This window comes from Haemaphysalis longicornis, unplaced genomic scaffold, assembly GCF_048455015.1.
Source record: "Haemaphysalis longicornis isolate Haplotype H1 unplaced genomic scaffold, Haemaphysalis longicornis Haplotype H1 scaffold_18, whole genome shotgun sequence".
NCBI classification, from domain to species: domain Eukaryota; kingdom Metazoa; phylum Arthropoda; class Arachnida; order Ixodida; family Ixodidae; genus Haemaphysalis; species Haemaphysalis longicornis.
Genome location: NW_027526282.1, coordinates 2,283,270 through 2,302,040, shown reverse-complemented (window position 1 = coordinate 2,302,040; position 18,771 = coordinate 2,283,270). Strand labels below are relative to the sequence as shown.

Below are 18,771 nucleotides of genomic sequence, written 5' to 3'. Positions count from 1 at the left end.
ACTGCTGAACGAGAAAGAGATGGACGGCGAGAAGCTGCCGAGATAGCAAAGTAAGCTGCTGAACGGGAAAAGAGGGACGGCGAGAAGCTGCCGAGATAGCAAAGGAAGCTGCCGAGATGGAAATGCGAATCCTGGAGTTGAAGATTCGTCTACAAGAAATGTCGCAAAACATCACCACCGTTACTACCGGTAACGAAACCAATCCAAATGTACCCTTCGTAAATCCGCAGAAACTCCTACCCCTGTTTGATGAGAGACGCGACGATCTACACGCGTACTTGCAGCACTTCGAGCACGTGGCTACTGTGCAGGGGTGGCCGCACGACAAATGGGCCGTCGGCCTCAGTATGTGCTTGTCCGGGGAAGCGCTGACCGTTATTGGCCGCATGACTGCAGAGGAGTCTCTTGATTACACCGAGGTCAAGAAAGCTTTACTTCAGCGGTTCAGATTCACGGCACAAGGGTACCAGGAGAAGTTTCTGGAAGCACGGGCCGAAGACGGAGACAAGGGAAGGCACTTTGCGGCGAGGCTGTCCAGCTACTTCGACCACTGGTTGGAAATGGCCAACATTCCCAAAACGTATGAAGGACTCCGCGATTTGGTCATTTCGGAGCAGTTTTACTGTTGCTGCCACCCGAAGCTCATGGTCTTCCTTAAGGAACGCGAGTGTGCCACCCTAACTGGCCTGGCTGACGTCACGGACCACTTCCTGGAGGCGCAAAGCCTTGCGAACTTGGCGAACGCTCCAACTGACGCGCCAGACGTTACAAGGTGTGGAACGAACACACCGGGAAAGGCAACACAGAAGTGCTTTGTATTGGATCGTCCTGGAGACCGCGCGCGAGACTGTCACACTGGGATCAGGGAGCATGAAAACTGCTCTAAGTGTAGCAGGCCAGGTCACACTCCCGACAATTGTGGAAGCGGATCAGGAGACAAAGTCATCGCATGCGCCATCTACGAGTCTCCGAGGACAGCCGTGAAAACGGAACCACTGCTGACCACATGCTTCAACGTGCTGCCGTCCTCGCGCACTCAGTTCAACCGAGATAGACTACCCCAAGAGCAGCACAAAGACCACACTTTGAGGCCTTGTTACCGAAAAGTTGGCAGGGAGTCGTGGTCCGGGCGAGGTCACCGCTACAGTTTCTTCGAAAGAGAGGCCCTCTTATACAGGGAGTGCCAATTTGCGAATGGGAAGACGGTGAAACAGGTGGTAGTGCCGAAGATTTTTAGGGAGTCAATTGTCCAAGCCGCACACTACAGCGTCAATCCTCGACATGCGGGTATTCGCAAGACTGCTTGGAGAATTCTAGAGGAATTTTACTGGCCGGACGTGCAAAACGATGTTAAACGGTTTGTGCGCTCATGCCCCATCTCCAGCCGGAGAATGACCACCTTGAAAGTTGCCACGACATGTACGCTCAACGAGATGGTCGATAGCAAGAAAGTGACTTCCACAGTTTGAGCACGAACCGTGCATACGCTTTCATACCCCTGAGCGTATGAAACAGCAGCGACAAGCCATCGTGCAACTGACTATTCCTGACTACATGCAGTGCATGAGTGCGATGTGACCGTGATCCGTGGCTGTGACTAGTAGAATAGTTGTTTGCGCCCTAACAACTTTCTTAAGATGGGGGTGATGTGGTGAATGGCCATTTCAGATGGCCGCGCAAGTGAGCCAGCCAGAACGACAGAGAAGATGACAAGGAAGAAGAGCCGCGCGTAAGTGATCGCGGAAGCTGGTACGCGAACGGCTGGAAGCCAAGCGGCGGAACAGTGCGCGGTTGCGTGGGAACTACCCCGGGGAACGCTTGGTCCACGGGCCACCTGCAGCACAACCTCCGCTACCCTCCGCCGACGCTCGAGGCGCGTCTGGGCGCCGTCATCATGGCACTGGTGTGCCGACTGCTGACGTTCCCTGCCAGGCTGTTGAGCTCGGCCGTTCCTGCTGTTGGAGCCGTTAGAAACGCGTCGCGACTGAGCGTGATCTAACATGCCTATAGGGCATTGCTCTCGGACCTTCCCAACTACGAGACTATTTTGTGTACCTTGTAACTACGGGCTGCGCGTCCGTGTGACCCAAGCCCATCCTGTCTTTAACGTCCCAGCGTCTACTGTCCTGTGCTTGTCCTTAGTCCTCCTAAATATAGTCTTCGACGTGTTAACCAGTGTTCTTGTCTCTGCCTGCGTGGTTCTCGGCCCATTCATAACACTAGGTTTAGAGTGGCTGCCGTGCAGTGGCTGGTGTGGTGTAGTCGCGCCCTCTGTGGAGCGCCCGCGCACTGTGTCCATTTGTGTTGTATTAGGTTGTTACTAGATGTCGTTGCGGTGGTGGAACGCACGTGATGCTAATGCTCCAATCACGTGCGCATGCGTGGTTTATCACTCCCTTTGTCCTACCTATCCTTTTATCACTCCCTTTCTCCTATCTAATCTTTATATACCCCTCCTCCCTCTCCCCCCCGCACTGGGTTGTATGCAGGTGAGCCCCCAGCTGGGCTGAATAATATCCCCAGTGCATCTCCTTTCCTTTTTACTCGAACCACTTAGTTTGTCTGGTGGTGCCGTTGTGATGTGAAATAAATCATTCTTTGCCTGGGGTTGTAACAGCGAGGTCGCACTCCTACTTGCGGGGCTTGTGCGTGGGCCGGCGCGGTGCGCCTTCGCTCCCGTCGCCGCCGAGGCCGCTCGCCGTCGCCCACGACACATCTTTTGGCGACGAGGATGGGATTCTTTTTTTCTGCTGCGACATCGACATCGTCGACGGTTCCGGCAGAATGAAAAAGTGAGTGCGTTGTTCGACCTCGCTCGAGTGTGACTGTCTGGCGCTTCTGGCGTCGCGAGGCCTAGCGTTTTTTTGTGCTGACGCTCGTCGAACCGTCGCCTAACCCTTGCGCTACTTCGTTCTTCTGCTTCTGCTCTTGCGTCTCTCTCTTTCCTGGTTGGCAGCATAGGCCTCTTCGATAACCTGCCCGTTTTCCTCGAATTGCCGGGGCCGCCTCCGATTCCGTGGCATAACTGGGGAAAATTGTTTCAGGCCCATCTCGAGGCGGTTGGCGGCAGCGAGTGGAGCGACGGACGGCGCCCGTCGGCGCTCGTCAGTGTTTTGGGTAGGGAAGGGCAACGGAAGTATTTTGCCGAGACGGAGCAGGAGGAAGCAGGGAGCGACGCCAGTAACGTGACCGACTCTAATGTGACCAACCCTAACGTGACCGACTCCGCCTCCGGCTCTAGTGTGACCGCATCCTCGGCTTCGGCCGTTTCGAAATTCGACCAACTCGTGGAGCAGCTAAACCGGCTCTTCGCCGCGTCCGCAAACACGCTTGTTGAACGACACGAGTTCACAAGCCATCGTCAATCACAGGGGGAAAGTTTTTTAGAATACGTGACCGTTTTAAAAGATAAAGCCGTACGTTGCTAGTTCGGTCTGACGTACGCGGAGCGCGTACGAGATCAAATTATACATGGAACATCTAACCCTCAAGTTAGAGAAAAGCTGCTCGCGCATGGCGAAAAGTTATCTTTGAGAAAGCTGAAGAGATTGGTCGGCGTTTTGAGTCGTTGTCGTTGACGAATCAAGCCTTCGATTCGCATCATCATCAAGTACAAGCGGTAGGACGGCGCGGAGAAGGTGGCGTCGCAGAAGATGGCAGTCGGGGAAGCCGGCGGGCTCAAGATGGCGGAATACGAATTCAAGATGGCCTGGCCAGCCGGGAAGGCCGTGACGTCATTCCACTGGGTTCGGGAAGACAAGATGGTGGCCCCAAGATGGACGTTTCCATTCGCAGCCAGCTGCAGAGTTTCGCGGTACTGTTCAGCCGAAGAAGTTTGTAGGCAAGCTTCAGTTGTGCGAACGATACGGAAAAAAATGGCATAATTCAGCATTTCAAAATTGTCCAGCCCGAAATAAGCGCTGCAACTCTTGTCATAAGTGGGGACATTTCGCGTCTATGTGCTGCAAGCCGGCACCAGTGCATCGAGTTTCTTCGAAGGAAGCTACGGGCTCCGCTCCGGCACCGGAACCTGTACAGCATCCAACATCCAGAGAGATCAACTCATCTTCGAGATCTTCCGTCTTTACAGTCAGCACTTCTTCGAGGAAGGACTTTCTCGTCCAAGCGGAAGTCAGCGTCAACAATCCTCCGAGAAAGGACTTAGTCGTACACGCCGAAGTCAGCGGAGTGACTATGCAACTCTTGGTCGATACCAGAGCATCCGTGTCGTTGATGACTGCCGAAGATTTCAAGCTTGATTTCAGTAAACAGCATGCCTGGTCGAAGGCCTCCGTCGACTTGTGGAATTTTTCCAAGCAGCGTATCGGCATCCGCAGCTGATTCCAAGCTCCTGTTCAAGTCTTGCAACGGTCTCGCTCCGTCACATTCTACGTCACCGACAAAGGTACATCGCTTTTGGGGCTCGACGCCATCCAGCAATTAGGTATTCAGATCGACGGTGCGTCTCTTACGTGTCGACTAGCATTGGTGTGTAGAGTGCAGTGTCCCGTGAACGTGCCCCAGGGTTTCGAACATCTCTTCAACGGCGAGTTGGGTCTTGTCAAGGACGTCTCGCATAAGATCCAACGGCGGATAGTTGTGACTCCAGTTGCATCTAAGCTACGACGATTGCCTCTTGCTCTCCGTGATCTAGTGGCCAGCGAGCTGCGACGCCTCGAGGACAATGATTTCATTGAACGTGTCGACGCCTCGGAGTGGGTTTCGCCACTCGTCGTCGTCCGGAAAAAGAACGGTGACATGCGCTGTGTGTGGACCTCCGGGAACCGAAAAAGGCAATTATCAATGATGGGTATCCTTTGCCGCATGTCGAGGAGCTGTTGCAGAAGTTTCATGGGGCTGTTTGTTTTTCTAAGCTCGACTTAGCGTTGGCTTATCATCATTTGTTGCTGGAAGAGGGAAGTAGGGACTTAACTACCTTTGTGACTCATGAAGGCTCATTCAGGTTTAAGAGGGTGTGTTTTGGTCTGGCGTCGGCGCCTGCAGTCTTTCAAAAATGATGTCCCAGGTCTTGAAGAATTGCAAAAATGTCGTTTGCTATCTTGATGATATTCTTGTGTGGGGAAAGACTCAGTCTCAGCATGACGCCAGCTTGGTTGAAGTCTTAACATGTATAGCAAACAGTGGCATGAAGTTGAACGACAAATCTCTTTTTTCGGTCAAAGAACTTGATTTTTTGGGTCACAGGATATCAGCTGAGGGAACCCCACCTTTGGAAAGCAAAGTAAAAGCTATAGTACATGCTCCGGCTCCTACGGAGATAAAGTCACTGCAATCATTTTCAGATCTTGCAGGTTACTATGCCAAGTTCATGAATAACTATGCAGAGATAGTTGAACCACTGCGCCTCATGCTGAGGAAGGGTTGGTCTGATGATGCTCAGCGCAGGTTTCATCAGTTAAAAGCGTGCCTCACTTGTTTTCCTGTCGTGAAGGTCTTTAATCCTGACTTACCTGTAGTAGTTACTACCCACGCATCTGATGTGGGAATTGGCGCGGTACTACAGCAGCGGTATGGTTCTAGGCTTGAAACCGTAGCCTTTGCTTCTAGAACTTTGTCGGAGACTGAGAGAAAATACTCAGTGGGAGAGCGCGAAGCGCTGGCTTGTTTCTTCGCGTGTGAAAAGTGGCATATTTTTTTTGGAGGGGGGGTAGACGGTTCACGCTTAGAACTGACCATCAGGCTGTAGTGGCTTTGTTAGCCGCAGGAGATGCAGGTCGGAGACCTTTAAGGATTTCAAGGTGGTCGGCTCGTCTGCTCTATTACAATTTTGACATCGAGTATTGCCAATGGTCAGAAAATTTGGTGGCTGATGCTCTATCGAGATTACCTATTCAGGCTGGTCAAGAACGTGTGAAGGAGGAAGAGATAGTGTCACTGGTAACATCAGTAGTCGATAAAGAAACCGTGCAGCTGGCAACGAAGGCAGATGTGACGATGCAGAAGGTAGTAGAGTATGTGTATAAGGGTTCGCCAGATAAGAAAAAAGTACACAGTGAATTAACAGCTGATTTTCATGTGAAGGTTGAACTTTCTGTGGTGGATGGTTTACGCATGAGTGATGACCGTGTAGTTATTCCTTGTGTACTTGTACCTATGTTCCTTAAGTTAGCACATGAAAGTCATCAAGGAATAGTACGTACGAAACAACTTCTCCGGGAACGTTACTGGTGGCCTCAAATGGATCGTAATGTTGAAGAACATGTAAAGCATTGTCATGTTTGTCAGCTGCCAGACAAGTCTGCTAAGCCTCATGTAGCTCCGTTGCAGCCAGTGGAATGGCCTGAAGGGCCTTGGTAAAAGTTTAGAATGAACATCCTCGGTCCGTTAGATGTGTCGTACCCCCGATTTCTTGTTACACTAGTCGATTACTACTCTAAGTGGCCTGAGGTTCTGGCCGCAAATTACATTTCAATTGAGGATGTGATTAAGTTGTTGGACTGGTCTTTCAGTCAGGAAGGGCTCCCTGAGGTTTTAGTGACGAATAATAGACCCCAGTTTGTCTCCAAACAAATGCAATAGTATCTAAAGGAGAAAGGTATCCGTCACGTGTTCTCGTCGAATTATTACCCTCAGGCTAACGGCCAGATTGAACGGTTTAACAGGGTTCTCAAAGAACATTTACAGGTAGCCAGACTTGAAGGCAAGGATGCTTCGAAAAGCATTAAACAATTTCTTTGGTCGTATAGGTTCACACCACATTCAGTGAAAGGTCTTTCTCCAGCTTTTGTGCTGCATGGACGTCAGCCTCGTTCCAAAGTGGATATTAGCAACTTCAGGATACGTAAAAAGGCAGCAGAAACGGACAATTTCCTGCCTCGTGTTCGGAATCAGGTCTTCACGAAGCAGCATAAAGCTAAACAGTACTTTGACAGGAGGGAAGGTGCGAAGCTGACCCGCATAAAGGTAGGAGATGTCGTGAAAGTAAAATTCCGTCAGCAATAATTTCTGCAATAGAGTAACCGTTGACAGTGCAGGCGCAGGTTGCACCTTTCACTTTCAAGCTCAGTGATGGAAAGATCTGGAACGCTTCAAAACTCGCAGTCATTCCGAAAGGAATTGAGGTTGGCTCGGCACCGAATTCCTTTGAAAATGTCGAACTCTTCGAGGCATAAAGAGTTTTTATACTGTTCGTCTAACTTAGACATTTGTGAGAGTCAGTCCCCTAGTCTACCGTTTGCAGATGGGGCAAACCCCAGGGTACAGACAGACTCTGATCTGTCTGAGCTTGCTTCCAGTGTAAGGTCTGGATCCGTTGTTCCTCAGGAAACGATAGAATGTCAGGAAGACAATAGTGAGCAAACAGATCCAAATAACCATGTAGATAACACAAGAAAAAATGAGGGGGCGTCTGGGTCGTCAGATAATTCAAGTTCAACGTCTACGCATCCGCGCCGTAAGACTAAGCAGCCTCAGTGGCTTCGCGTCTATGTGCGGTAGGGGGTAGACGCAGGGTTCATGCCTTGTGTCTTGTTGGACGTGTCATGTCTTGTGTTGGGCCGCATATCACCATTGAAAGTGTTTTTGGACGGTTTTTCCTAATGGGTCTTAAAAAAATATCTTACTCTGTTGCGTGTCGGGTGTGAAACTTACAGGAGTGTGCGCGACTCTGTTAGTCATACTTCCACTGCTCCTGCGCAAGTGATAGTGCTTTTGTGCTACTATGTAGGACTGTCGGGTGCGACGGAGTGCTTTTGTGTGGATCCAGTGTAAGGACGATGCAGACATTCTTTAAAGCACGGGGGAATGATGTGGAGTATGTGTTTCACAGAGTGTGCGGACTTCGTTTGCACGGGGAGATGATGTGGTGTAGTGGCACCCTCTGTGGAGCGCCCGCGCACTGTGTACGTTTGTGTTGTATTAGGTTGTTACTAGATGTCGTTGCGGTGGGACGCACGTGATGCTAATGCTCCAAACACGTGCGTATGCGTGTCTGGTGGTGCCGTTGTGATGTGAAATAAATCATTCTTTGTCTGGGGTTGTAACAACGAGTTCGCACTCCTACTTGGGGGGCTTGTGCGTGGGCCGGCGCGGTGCGCCTTCGCTCCCGTCGCCGCCGAGGCCGCTCGCCGTCGCCCACGACACAACAGCTGGCTACCTGCGCGGCTTCAAAGAAGTGCGCACTATGTATAGGCGGAGTGATAGCAGCGCGTGTAGCGCGTTGCAGTCACTAAAATTACAATAATTTTAGTGACCGCCATGTGTACAGCAGTAGACTGGAATGTTATCCACACAGGATTTTTGCGTTTCGATTGAAGATACGGTTTTAGAAGAAAAACAACCCGACGGGCTTTCCAAATCTTGGGGAAGTAGCCGAGACGCAGCGCTTTGATAAACACGAAAACAGAAAACGAGGGATCTGTGTCGAAAAAACCCCGCACGACGTCAGCCATGAGACCACCAAGACCCGGGGCAGACCGGCCCTTAATACTGCGCACCGCAGTCGTAACCTGGGATCATCATCAGCGTTTGGACAAGAAAAGCGACCCTGCGCTTTGCATCTCGGTTTTTGGACCATTTGGTGAGATTGTTTCTTTTTTAGGGCCGTTACTGGCTCTCTTGGGCTAGTTAAGGCGTTCACGATCTCTGTTAGGTGGTAAGTTTGTGTGCAGACTATGGCGTTGGAGCAGAGATTTGGCTGGGATTTTGAAGTTAGGTCTAGTGGCGGGGTTTGGGCTGAAACAAGCGTGCCCGCTTGGGAGGTAATTTAGTTTTTGGTGCTATTTTAACGAGAACAAATGGATCCGATTTTGTCAGGTACTCGATCCGTCTCGCCTACCTGTAGTTATGTTGGTGCGGAAGAAGTGGCGGCTGTAATTGCCGCAGTGGAGGCAGCGGTGGATGTCAAACTTTCCTTTACAGAAACTTACTCCACCTTGGGGAATTCTCCTAAATCTGGTCGATTAACACCTGTCCTTCACTTCGAGTTGTTGATCAATTCGCTTTCGCGCTACTAACGACTAGCCTCCTGGTTAGCTCAGTTGGTAGAGCGACTGCTCCGGTTAAGCAGTGGTCCCGGGTTCGAATCCTGGACCAGGACAAATTTTTCTTCAACTGCGAAGTTTCCGAGAAAGCTGTATAGCTTTCCTTTGTAGCCGTTGGCTGCATTTAGGTGGATGTCAAACTTTCCTTTACAGGCAGCGGAGCAGGCTAAAGTGGACAATCCCTCAGGGAAGAGTTCGGGAAGCGCTTCTGCTCTGGCCAATCCCCTTCTCTGGTGTGTGGTGGCCAATCCGCCCGATCGAGGGGATTTGCTTCCCGAAGTAATTTCAGATCTTGGCCAAAGACTTTCAAATCGCTTGAATGACCCCAAAAGCAAGGTTCCTTGCTCAGTCCGGGACAAATGTAATGGAGGCTTTTTTTAAGCTTCAGCGCCTTGCGATGTTTCTAGTGCAGGGAAGGCCCGGGTGGAGGGCCAGGTCGAAGAGCTGCGAAGGCAATTGGATGGCCGTTGTGGGGCGTCTCCTGTGCCCGGGGGGGGGGGGCGGCCGTGCCCTGGACCCTTCCTTCGCAGCCATGGTGACCCGATCCTCGCCTGTGGGGTCTTTGAGCACCGTTGCACTCGGGATTCGAACTTTGGCTGCGTGGGGTTGGACGTTAGCTAGGAGTCTGACGAAGTGTAGACTTTGGCTTTCGACTTTCGCGGTTTGGATTTTCCACTTCGGGCGAGTGGATATCGGAGTTTCGCTTTTACTAAGGTTGCATGGGAGAAACTTCGCATTTTATCACAAATTCTCTTAAGAATGGGGCTTTTACTTTTCGTTCACAATTCTAGGCGATTACGCTCGTGCTTCGCTGTAGAAAAACTGGAGTCGGCGGCGGGAATGACGCGATTTATACTCTTTTCCAAGATAAATTCTACACTCTTAATCTGGTTTCATATAAGTTCCAGTTAACAAGGGTGATCCATATATTTTATGTGGATCCGAACGAAAGAATAACTGGAACGAAGCATATAGGTGGATCTTATCTGGAACCGTCAGCTTGTTTTCTTTATGTTCGTGGTTTTTTTCTGGAACCGAAGAAATGGGGTCATGCGATGTCGGCGGTTCCGGTTACTGTTCCACTTATGTCCCAGTAAACGGTTGGGGAGAGTGCGTTTGTATATTTTTTGCTCGTGTCTTGTTCCACATAACTCGTGCACGGCAGTGAAGTATGCACTCTTTCATGCATCAACTGGAACAATGAACCGCATATATATTAGGTGCTTCTTGACCCAAGATGCACGTGCGCGTTTAATATACACGCGCGCACCGCACATAAAATTTAATGAACTTCGCCAACATCTATGAAACTGCCTTGCAGCAGTTAACATTCATAATACGGCTAAGCTGTAGTTTTAGTGATGTCCTTTGACAGAAAACGAAATCCCACTTTTTTGTCAACGCCGTACAAAGCATTAAAAATGTCTAGAGGAGGATATCTTAGGCAAAAGAAGAAATTGCAGGAACCCATTTCCAGGTGTTCTGCGGCACCCAAACCGCTTTCGTGAACATCGTGTGTTTCTAGTTTGAGGCGTCAAGTACAAAATCACCAGTGACTTCAATTTGAGAAGGACTAAACGTCTTCCCTTTCCCCGTCTGCCGTTCGGGCAAAGCCATAGCTGCTATAGCGCTGAAGAATTCGTGGTGCTTTTGTGAACACCTTCATTACGAAATACTTGTTGAGGCCATCACATTTTATTCATTTGGTTTACAAAGTTTCGCAGAAACGGCAGTTTTTGTTCAACACTCAGTCATCATCTCGCTGCGGTGTAATACGCGCTCAATGGTACTTAGTCCACGTTACTTATGTTGTGATGGGGTACATACATAATAGTAACCGACTGCGTCACATTTTACACCGCACACATCATGGTTATATGCTTAGAAGTTCGTTGTTGTATTTTGTCTCGTCCCGGCTATTAATTTTCACAAGCAAAAACGAAAGCCTATTTGCACGAGCTCGACACAGAACCCGGAGAACTAAATCTACCTCGCGGCATCTGCCTTACATTCTATATATATTTATACTGAAATGTCATTCTTATTTCAAATTATGCATTGCAGTATCGCGAAAATTCGCAGCGTTACCGTAATGTTGTTACTTGCCATAGTAATTCAAGTTCGCCGAATGACGTGCCTTCTCCTGCTGGTCCCACCGTTCCTCTTTTCCTGCACTATTGGCGTTCATAAAGAAAACCTGCTGGAAAACGGGCAGACGTATTATTACTCGCTAATTAACGAGTAATCACACTGGCTCCACTATACGGAAGTAGTTTTCTATAACGTGGATATCAAAGAGCTTCGCATTATATATATTTGGTATTGGAAAGACTTGTTGTCAAGAGAACGCAGTCAATAAAGAAGCGTCGTTCTGTTTTCACTGCAAAGAACGAAATAAAGCTGTCATCAAAGTTTATGCACACATACCGCACGCGCTCACGGCCCGCGGAGAGAAACAACTTTAGCCCAACTAACGTGTTAAATTGGCTAATATCTAATCTCTTTGTTCCAGCCTCATGGCCGCGTAGACGTCCGTTTAGAGGCCTACTCGCATTTTCCATAAGCGATCAAGGGTGCCGAGCTTATGATCTCTTCGGCGGACTGGTCACTGGCCACGGCGTGCATCGCCCAAGGCACGGAGGAAGAAAAAGTTGGCCGAAACCATTACGAAACGACCGCCACTTCAGTGCGGCATGCCGTGCGCATGCGTTGACTGCCGCAAGGCAGCGCCGCATCAGCGCCGCTTGCGTTGATGCATGGTATAGTGGGACGACAACGGGTACAACGACGATGAGGGAAAAACGGGACTGCGTGAACACTTTTAACGACAGCAGCGCCCCTACGTCTCAACGTCACGCAAGCTTGTTCGTCCGCATGCAGTGCCACTAGTGGCCTGCTATAGCGGTTTTCTCGATTACTCGCGTTATGCGCCTGATGTACTAAATGAACTGTCGGTCAGACTGGCGGGAACGGTTACCAGTTTGGTCGTTTGGTCGTGGCGTGAAACTGTGGATTTCTTCATGTCCTCGGGCTGTATTTACTGTTCGACGAAGTGAAGTTTTGCTGGAAGGCGCAAAAAAGGTCCGTGCTGCTTATTTGTGTTCTGGTAACGGTTGTTGTTCATTGACTTGTTCATCACTGCGTCCGATAAACGTGCCGCTCCGCTGCCTGTTCGATACGAGAAACGTTGGCTTGACATTGACTGCATACGTTAGCTAGTGCTATTTAGAAAGTCGCTGGTGCGCGCGTTTCTCGAGTCTGCATGTCTCCTTATGGTGTGGTGTTGCTTAGTTGTATATTGACGGTTGCTGTACCTGTCAGCGGTACTGAATCTTCTCGGGTTATTCGCACGCTATTGTCTCGCGCGCACACACTGCACAGCTTGTTTGTCGGGGCGTCTGTCTTTTCGCTCTTTCCAGCGACGCTAGTGACGCCGCGCGGAATTTGGCCGAAGCCAGGAGATGGTGATCGTCGGACCGGTCGCCCCGGCGGAGGCGGCCGGCGGCATTCGTGCGGCCTCGCAGAAGCGAAAATAAAACAGTAACCGCTATTATAGTAAACGAAAATGCCATATAAATAATCGGAAAAGATAGGCTGAACGAGCGTTCATTTTCTCTAAACCTTCTTCAAGCTATAAAAGCGGCGCGTACATGAAAGAGTTTTGGGCCTCATCGGTGTCTGCTGCGGAGAAAAACATGTCTTTAGGACCCACCTGTGCTTACGTGTTGCTTAAATTATTCTTTGCTGAATTACGGCTCCATCGTTTAATAGCTAGTTCCTTGCTGTGAGGACGCCGAGTTTGTAGGCTTTTTGTATAACCTTGTGATCGCCTTTTTTCAGATACTATTTACATTCACTACCCATAATATGTCAACCTATTGGCTTAGGTGTTGTTGGCTCAATTCTACTGCTTTCAAACATATATGCAGCAGAGAGTGTCCAATTCGCTTGCTTTTTTTTTTAATGGAGAAGCAAATGCTAACCTTTTGCACGCGAAGGCGAAAAGCAAATGTGGGGATGAATATATAAATAATTATGCTGAAGCAAGATGTTTTAGCAATGCCAGTATTATAACTTTGGGTCTGCTAGTTAAACGCGAGCTCTTGAAAGCATTTGGTAGCCTCCCCCCCCCCTTTTTTTTTGTCACAAGCATCAGCGCACTTAAAAATCTTACCGGCAGTCAAATCAACATAACATAATTTCAGCCAGGAGATTTCTCTTAAATTATCGCAAGCCAAAAGCCCACCTGTAAAATACTGCCTGTATTTTCATGTACGCTTCCATATCACACGCCAGTGCATGCCACATGCACGAGTAAATACGTAGACTTATATATATTTTTTTCATAAAATGCTAACACGTTCGTTTGTATACTACTTGATACGACGTAACGGGAATCTTGTCTTCACGGTTTTACTGCCCAAAGTCATAGATAAGTTTTACTGCACCCAAGCAAAACACCGCAATGCGCACTTATCGCCCACGCGGGGTGCGCATGGGCTTCTGCTTAGTGTGCACACAGTGAAAAAATGAACACGCCTAAAGAAAAACGTACACTGCGATGACGTACACTGCAATAATGTCCTAAAACAGCGTTGCACATTCTGCAGCAGGTTGTTTGCCCAATTAGGCGGGATTGTTCTCAAACCACTTCCGTGCGGCCTGAGCCGTGCTCAGCGGATTGCCTCGCACGCAGCACTTTTGAACGGCAGCAGACACACCCTGAAACGAATCGAATGCTGTCTCGTAATCAGCAACGTATACCTTTCATCATTTTTTAAAGAAAGTAGTTTTACAAGCGGAACTATGGCCTATTAGGCCGCTACTTATGGTGACACGTATGTTGCTACGGGGGCCCGATCACCATCTCGTCCGCCATTGCCGTTCTCCGCAGCGCCACCTGTAGGGGCTGGAAAGAGCGGTTAGACTTATCGGTATTTTCAAACTTCCGTGGTAATTGCGTTGTGTTGGTCTTCTGAGAGCCATAAAGTTACTGTGCTAATCACGCTATTCCGCCTAATGTTGATGTGCGTTCAAGACGTTGGCGGCAGCACTGCTTACGTTTATCTCTTCTGTGTGTGTAGTTGTTCCCCGTTTCTTCCAATGCCTTCGATGAATTCAGATGGTCTATTTACACTAGTCAACTGTTGGCTCCCTGACGTGTAGTGAAATGCAAGGGAAAGTGGTTGTCTGAGCAGCAGCGTAGTAACAAAACGTTCCTTTTGTGGAGGGGAAGTCGGGTGGAAACACGCAGAAAGTGTGGAGCCGTTTGTATGCTGTCAATGTCAGTGGTAACCTGAGACCTCAGAATAATTACCCATAAAGCTCACGTGTGGACTATTAGAAGTTTTAACGTCACAAAGTAAGTTTAAAAATAATTAATTCCTGCCATTTTATGCTATCAATGTCAGTCGCAGCTAGAGAGTTGGAATAATTTTCAAAACGCTCAGGTGCAAAGTTGTTGCATCATGATGTGCACCAAACATTAATCCATTTCTGTTCTCCTTTGAACGTAGAAATTATACTGCAAAAGCAGATTGCTACATTCTGTATTCTTACTATATGGCCTGTTCAGAAGGAGTCTGTGGCTGACTGTGGAGACCTTTGGCCCTCCACTGATAGGTTGTGACAAATGTTTTTGTTCCTCTGCAAAAAAAATGAAAACAAATTATTTCCATTATTTACATGCTCCTGCGAAGTCATGGCTGTGGCATTTACTGGCTGAAGACATCTTCGGCATGCTGAAGGGTCGTCGGGGAGAGTGTGGCGGATTATGAATGCCCTGTGGAGGTCATAAGCCACAAACGTGTACTTTTTGAGTCGTGCATATTGTGCAGATATTCACCAGTTCGCATAGACCAAGGACAGGTGAGCTTCAAGCATGTTCAAATATTTTTATATATCAAATTGTTTAGCAAGAAAAGATTACCAGGGCTTCCGCTGTAAAAAAGACATTCGACTTTCGTGGAACGAATCAGACATTGTTCAATATTTTCTCGAGCTCCCTGGGTAAATCAAGGCATAAATTTATTCTGTGATAATTTTGTACTGTTTATTTTCTAGGCAATAGGGCGAAGATAGACCTAAAACAGCTGTACAAGGAATGCATATGGCCATTTTAATTGTATTTGGACCCCTTCTTGGAAGTGTATCATCAGAAGGCAACACATTAAAGCTCTTGCACGGGATGAAATCATTGCATTCTACAAGTAAGTACTCACTGCCATTTTTGGGTCTTTCATGGCACGTTTTTAGGTAGTTTCTTTGTAACTAATGGTTTGAAACTTACTTCTTTTCAGTGACAGCTTGGCCTGTGGCTCAAGGTGACAGTAGGAGCTTTTCGGAACACGTTAGCGAAACTTTCCTGGAAGTGCACTTGGAGACGACGTCCCTGGCAGAAACACCCGGGTCTTAATTTTGGTTGGGTAAGCTGGCATTTTGTTTTTGCGGGACTCAATTTCTGGGGCTGTTCTTTTTAATAAAATCTCACTGTTAAGAAGCTATCGTGAACGCTATTGGCCATTGTGTTCACATTCCGCCTATTACGGATGCTCCAACAGTGGCCAAAAAAAAACACTATTTTGTATTTACGTTTTGTAAATATTTAGCTTTTACACCTTGAGAGTTGTTGCTGTGATTTGCCAGCACCACGGACATGCCCAACGTGGTTGCTGCTACAACAATACGGTGGCAACTGACGATTTAAATTTCCCACTTTTAATACGCCCGTAGCACCAATAATACTCCAAAATACAGCCGTAGCATGAGTAATGCTTGCATTGGATTTTGACAGGTGGTTAAATAAGGGGTAATTTTTTGAAGGGAATTGTTTAGAGCACAGAAAGTGACGTCTGCAAGAAAATGTGCTATAGTTGTGATTTATAAGAAAATTGTGCAACAGCCTAGTTACGCATTAGTAAGCTCAAATTCTGCCTCATACCACTACGAACCGTGGAGGTAATACATATCGAGAGGAAATATTTTAGGTGGAAATAATTCTCCGAAAAATTTCTGCCACAGTGCGATATTTATGATTTCCTATGACTGGCCATTTATTTCTTTGCGGTAGAAACATCGTTTAGCTGTAAGTTATATTAAGCCAGCCTCACTACAGCATTCTAGGAAGCACATTATACAGTACAGAGGACATCTTTTGCAGAGAGAAGGTGTGTAAAATATAATGCCGAAAGGTGGTTATAGTAATTATTATTTAATAAACGAAACCTCTCAAGGATAAGAAACCTTATATTCAGGATACCGAGGCAGCAAGGTGGGATACTTTCCAGAATCAGGGCAATTTCATTGATTGTCTGTGGTGATATTGTTTAGCGCACTTTCACCTTTAGCAGCACTCCCAGAAAAAACCCAAGAAATCACTGATTTTAAATCAATTACTGTATTATGAAAGGGCCTAAGCAACTCACTCATTTAAAGCAACCATGTAACAAAATATTCTTGTTTCCTTGAAGGTACATGAGGTGAGCAGTAAGTCTTCTCGAGGCCCGGGTAGTCTGAGAGAAGGGACTGGCAGCATCAATATTGCCCGCAAGAAACACATCACGGATTCGCCGCCTGCATTGTCACTTCAGGATATGGCCATCCTCTTCGCCGCATATGTCATCTTTTTCATCGTGTCATCATGTTCTTATGGTTGTGTGCCTTTGAAGAGTTCTTGGGACTTTTGCAGGGAATTCTTGGAAAGCATGAGAAATTTGACAGTGGCCTGGTGTCATTTAAGTTGGAGCCTCTGTTGAAATATTTGAAGTGTTCAGCTCTACTTGGGATTTTAAATTATTGGTAGAGGTTAAATTATCTCTTGAAAGGCATGAAGGCGGTCAGATGAAAGGCATGAAGGGGGTGAAATCAGATGAAGAGGTACATGCAAGTTTCATGTCAACTGAACACTGAAGTCATGCCTTATTTTTCATCATTGGCACAATGCGCAGGCTGTCTTTGAATCTATAGTGGGTGTTAATGTAGTTCATGGCACCGCATTGTAACGTCCCATTATTCAAGTGTAGCTCATTAGATTTTTTTTCCGTGGCAGTCCTGCTGCTGATGCAAAAGTGACGGTGCTTATTTACGCAGATGGCTTCCGCCTTCATTGATAAATTTTAGTACTGTAAGTGAGCTGACACCCATGCCGTAGAAGGATTTAAAATGTGCGTATTTGGCTTGAACAAGTCTTCTCCTTTGAACGAAGTTGCATTTCTTGCTTGGGAGAAGCAGGGCTTTGGTCACAATTACACTGACAGCAAGACGGGAGGGTTTTTATAGCACGCAACTGTGAATTTTACCTAAGGTAAAACGTTGAGGCTGGAAAAAATGCTTTCAAGTCTGCTTTGTAAAACTGGTCCCCTGTATGATTCAACGCTGGCTTGTTTGCTTCTTAAGAATGTCTGACTTGTTCCCGCTTGAATTGACAACGTATATAATTAGTCTGCTTGTTAAATTTTAATATGTGTAACATGCTTCCAGCTACCTGGTTTGCAAAATGATATAAGATTCACGCTGGCTTTTGTGAGATTTGCTGGGATGAATTTTTTTAAACAACTACAAATTGTTTGGTCAAGTAACGTGCCTTAAGTCAAAGGCCTTTTCAGGACGCTCATAAAGTTTATTTTGCCTACAAATAGCTTGATGTTACACTTACGTCTGGTGTCAGGGAACTACTATCTTTAATAATCATGTTTTAATTGTGGCATACTGCCACATGTGACCTCTCGTGTCAAAATGTTTTATCGTTAATCTTGGCTCGAGCGTTGTTTTCCTAAACTCTTGCACTGCACTGTTGTAGGTTTGTGATAATACAACCATGTATGGCTTGTTTTTAGGCCTTTCCCTACAATTTAATAGCAAACTGCATTTTCCCAAACAGTTATGCGTAAACATAGTATGGCAAGCGCAATGAGTAATTCCGCCTTTGAATTACCTTGGTTTATCTGATAAGACAGCATATTTGATAAGACAGCTAACTGTTGTATAATGTCTGTGTCAGTGCCGCGGTAGACGCACACGTCTAATACCGTCTTTATTAACCATGTTTTTGAGTAAAAGTGAATATGTGAAAATGCCACTTGGAGCCTAGTGTTATCGTTATGGTATTTATTCCTTGTATGTTGGTCATTTTCTGTGCAATTTAAAATAGACAGCTATTCAAATCTAAAATGTATGAATACTAACACCCAATAAAATTGTATGGTATGTTGAAAAGCAGTGTATGAGTCATAATAGTTTGTTTCGTGCGTATTTTAATGCAAGTATATTGTTTCTTTTACATGCAGCTGAAACCCAGAACGGGATTCTGCGGGTGAAGCCAAAGACTGTGTGCCGCTCTAGGTGCCTCAGACCAACTTTTATATAGAACTGTGCTCCGATAGGCAACTGTTGGGAACTGTCAGGGACCACACTGCTGCGGTGGTTTCTGCTTTCCAATTGTTGGTATCACTGCGGGTCATATATCAAGGAAGTGTTAAAATGGTGCTTGCGGTTTCCTGCTGATACCAATGCATCCGCCAGCCTGGCATATGACCTCGGTGTATACCGACAGGAAAGCAGAAATATTGGAAAAGTGGAGTCCCATAGACAGCTTTCCAATGTCTATAGGAACACCGTTTTATATAAGCAGCTGGTCTGAAAATACCTGGAACGGCGCAACGGATAAATTCCATAATCATTTTACATGGATCAATGTTCCAGTAACTGAAACTGCCCTTTTATTTGGAACAGTGATCCGCATACTTTTATTTGGAACACCGGTCCACATAAT

The 18,771-nt window shown here is 47.2% G+C and overlaps 1 long non-coding RNA gene across 1 annotated transcript; it reads left to right on the top strand.

Moving 5' to 3' along the window:
- Nucleotides 1-14,511: 14,511 nt before the first annotated feature.
- On the top strand, nt 14,512-15,384 carry LOC144166539 (uncharacterized). The gene is made up of 3 exons (XR_013321700.1): nt 14,512-14,870; nt 15,066-15,211; nt 15,302-15,384. It is a non-coding gene; the product is annotated as an uncharacterized LOC144166539 (long non-coding RNA).
- Nucleotides 15,385-18,771: the final 3,387 nt, after the last annotated feature.